At 38.7% G+C, this 4,239-nt stretch overlaps 2 pseudogenes; one reads left to right on the top strand and one right to left on the bottom strand.

Moving 5' to 3' along the window:
• Nucleotides 1-1,896: 1,896 nt before the first annotated feature.
• On the bottom strand, nucleotides 1,897-2,394 carry LOC106990915 (small ribosomal subunit protein eS25-like; annotated as a pseudogene).
• Nucleotides 2,395-2,783: 389 nt separating this feature from the next.
• On the top strand, nucleotides 2,784-2,880 carry LOC114113352 (U6 spliceosomal RNA; annotated as a pseudogene).
• The last annotated feature ends 1,359 nt before the right edge of the window (nucleotides 2,881-4,239 follow it).

The raw sequence follows: 4,239 nt of genomic DNA, 5'->3' as shown, positions 1-4,239 counted from the left end.
CAAAGGGCACCCAAACCAACATGAAGTGACTCCTTTTGAGTAAGAATAGGATAATTCGTGAGTCTAAAAATTTACTGAAAGCAATTGATTCAAACACATTGAACGTTTTGAAACTCATAGTTCTTGATGATAAAAAGAAAGAAAAGTAAAATTTAAACAACATCAAAAACAAAAACCTGACCCTTGAGACACAAGTAGGAAAGTTAAGGTATGGACTTCTTAACCCAAAGACTGGCAAATAAAATACACGGATTCAACATTTATCTTAATTTCAGGATAACCAAATTGCTTTAGTTGATAAGAAAACATCTTTCTTTTCAAAAAATATCGAGTCAGTGAATGAGGAAATATAATAATTTTTAAATCATCAGTTTGCAACCCCTCATGAAATGTTTGATTCAACCGAACATCATCATGGGTGAAGTGATTAGAGGAGAACTTGATGGGGAACTTACAAATAAGATATCAAGTTATCACCCATTGAAAAAAGTAAGCAATCTTAGCATCAGTAGAGGTCGAAGAAGCAGACCTGGTGTGATGTAATACAAAACACACAGCATCGCCTATGAAGTGTTCTGGCCAAGAAAGCAGAAGCTGAACCTAATCCAGCTCCAGTACTAACTTCCATTTACAGGAATCGTGAGAGACAGAAGGATACGTGACAGGGCACCACTAGGAAAAGCAGACAAACCCAGAAGGGACATCCTCAGGACAACTGACCCAACTTTTGAAGCAAGTAAATATCACGGGGAAAAGTGGTGGGAGATTGTTCTGGATATTTTTTAAACACTGAACAACTGAATCTCTGCTGACTTCTTCTTTGGATCCTCATTCGGATGAGTCAAATGTAAAAAATTTTGTTGAGACAATTGAAGACATCTGATGATGGTTTGGGTATCAGAAGGCACCAAAGAATTATTATTTATTATGCTATATATGAATGATGTCATTGTAGTTAGGTAAAAAAAAAAATTTGTATTTGTAGGTTCATTGAACTATGGAAGAAAGAATGACCATCTTATATATTTAAGTACATTTAGAACACTTTAGGAGAAGAGGAAAGTCGATTAAGCCAATGGGGCAAAAACACAATAATTATTTAAAATACATAATGGATATAATGTATGTGGCTTATCATCCTCTCCATTTTGCATGTGCTTGAAAATTTTCATAAAATAATTAAACACAATGGTTTACCCTAATTCTCAAGAATCAGAGTTTACCATAAGTTAACCAACTTATGCTACAACATCCCACAATATTTATTTTTATTATTTTTTTCCTTTCACCACACCCCAAGGCATGTGGAATCTTACTTCCCCAACCAGGGAAAGCACAAACTCTTAACCACTGGAATGCCTGAGAAGTCCAACATCCCACAATATTAATTCATTTAAGTAAAGAAAAAACATAGCTTTACAATATTTAACCTTGAAACAAGTATTTGGGAGGTATGATAGCCACTGAAGGCAAAAGAGAAGGGACAACAGAGGATGAGATGGTTCAATAGCATCAACGACTCAGTGGACATGAATTTGAGCAAACTCTGTGAGATAGTGAAGGACAGAGGAGCCTGGCATGGTGCAGTCCATGGAGTCACAAAAGTCAGATACAACTGAGTTACTAAACAACAACAACAACATGATATCCATTAATTCAACCTAAATTTTACTTAAACCATATTATGAATCAACCATAGTTCTTGATGCTGGGAATATAGCAATGAACAAATCCCTTTTCTCTTGGAACTTACATACTAGTAAGAGTGAGAGAGACAAATAAATAAAAATACTAGTAATAAGTATGTTCCTTGAAGAAGATAAAGTAAAGGAAGAAGAGAGAGAAACAGGACAGCAGAAGTGGAGGATACTTGAAAAAAGGTGGACAGGAAAGAAATTTCTTTTTTTTTTTTTTGATTTAATAAAGTTTTATTTTTCAAAATGTACAGCTGGTGGGACCTGTTCATGCATCTTCACCAGCAGCTGGGGCATCTCCACCCTTGGTGTTTCTGGTGTAAATCACTTGAGCTCTGTGCTTTGAAACCAGTTTAATAAGTCCTTTACTAAGGAGTTCCTGAAGGGCTGCTCTGGCCAGGGAACCACGAATCTTCAGTCTCTCAGAGACCACAGCTGGAGTTATAAGCTTATAGAGCTTCTTTACAGAGTTTGTCATATGTTGCTTTGTCAAACAAGACTAGGTTATTGAGCTTGTCCCGAACTTTGCCTTTGGACCACTTCTTCTTTTTGGCCTTGCCCCCAGATTTGTTCACTGGATCTTTGTCTTTCTTGGCCGACTTTCCGGCATCTTTCTTCTTCTTGTCGTCCTTGGGCGGCATAGCGAAGCCCGGAAAGCAGCTGCAACCACTGCCGCCTCGCTAAGATGTCGGACAAAAAGTAGGAAAGAAATTTCTAAAGAGGTGATGTGTGTGCATGCTCAGTCATGTCCGACTCTTTGCAATCCCACAAACTACTGTAGCCTGTCAGGTTCCTCTGTCCATGGAATTCTCCAGGCAAGAATACTGGAGTGAGTAGCCATTCCCTTCTCCAGGGGATCTTTCTGACCCAGTTACTGAACCAGATCTCCTGCATTGCGGGCAGACTCTTTGCTATCTGAGCCACCAGGGAAACCCAGAGAGGTGATACTTGAACTTAAATCAAAATGGTGTTAGGAGTGCTCGCTTCGGCAGCCTGATGTGAAGTCTCTCAGTCGTGTCTGACTTTTTGGGACCTCATGGACTGTAGCCTACCAGGCTCCTCCATCCATGGGATTTTCCAGGTAAGAGTACTGGAGCGGGTTGCCATTTCAATTGGAAAGATACAGAGATTAGCAGGGCCCCTGTACCAGGATAACACACAAAGTCATGAAGCGTCCCATATGTTTTTATACAGAGTGAAGTGAATGAGAAAGAGAAAGATAAGTATCATATTCTAACATATATGGAATCTAGAAAAATGGTACTGAGGAATTTATTTACAGGCAGAAATGGAGAAACAGACATAGAGAATAGACTTATGGACATGGGGAGAGGGGAGGAGAGGGTGAGATGTATGGAAAGAGTAACATGGAAACTTACATTACCATGTATAAAATAGATAGCCAACGGGAATTTGCTAAAAGGCTCAGCAAACTCAAACAGGAGCTCTGCATCAATCTTAGAGGGGTGGGATGGGGCGGGAGATGGGAGGGAGCTTCAGAAGGGAGGGGATATATGTACACCTATGGCTGATTCATGTTGAGGTTTGACAGAAAACAACAAAATTCTGTAAAGCAATTATCCTTTGATAAAAAAAAAACAAAAAGAAATTTAAAAGAGACACATGTACCCCAATGTTCATCGCAGCACTGTTTATAATAGCCAGGACATGGAAACAACCTAGATGTCCATCAGCAGATGAATGGATAAGAAAGCTGTGGTACACATACACAATGGAGTATTACTCAGCCATTAAAAAGAATACATTTGAATCAGTTCTGTTGAGATGGATGAAACTGGAGCTAATTATACAGAGTGAAGTAAGCCAGAAAGAAAAACACCAATACAGTATACTAACACAGATATATGGAATTTAGAAAGATGGCAATGATGACCCTGTATGCAAGACAGCAAAAAAGACACAGATGTGTATAGTGGACTTTTGGACTCAGAGGGAGAGGGAGAGGGTGGGATGATTTGGGAGAATGGCATTGAAACATGTACACTATCATGTAAGAATCGAATCACCAGTCTATGTCCGATGCAGGATACAGCATGCTTGGGGCTGGTGCACGGGGATGACCCAGAGGGATGTTGTGGGGAGGGAGGTGGGAGGGGGGTTCATGTATGGGATCGCATGTACACCCATGGTGGATTCATGTCAATGTATGGCAAAACCAATACAGTATTGTAAAGTAAAAAAAAGTAAAAATAAAAATTTAAAGTATAAAAAAAAAAAGAAATGGTGTTAGGAGCATAGCATATGAAGATCTAGGCAATGAAGCTGGCTGGGGTGGAGGAAGAGATAAGTGTAAAATCTTTGAATTGTAAAAGAACTAGATATATTAGAAGGACACTATAATTAAAAAGGAGGAAGTATGGGCAAGAGGATTAGGGAACAAATCTTGTAAGCCATGATAAGGAATTTAGATTTTATTCTCAATATGGTGACAAACCATTGAACAATATGAAGCAGAAGAATGACATAATTAGATTCCTTGATAGCTTCAAAAGCTTAATAGCTTTTGAATTTGTGCATCTGAGTT

The sequence above is a fragment of the Ovis aries genome, chromosome 2, assembly GCF_016772045.2.
Source record: "Ovis aries strain OAR_USU_Benz2616 breed Rambouillet chromosome 2, ARS-UI_Ramb_v3.0, whole genome shotgun sequence".
In the NCBI taxonomy this organism is placed as follows: Eukaryota; Metazoa; Chordata; class Mammalia; order Artiodactyla; family Bovidae; genus Ovis; species Ovis aries.
This window is presented reverse-complemented; position numbering and strand designations above follow the sequence as displayed.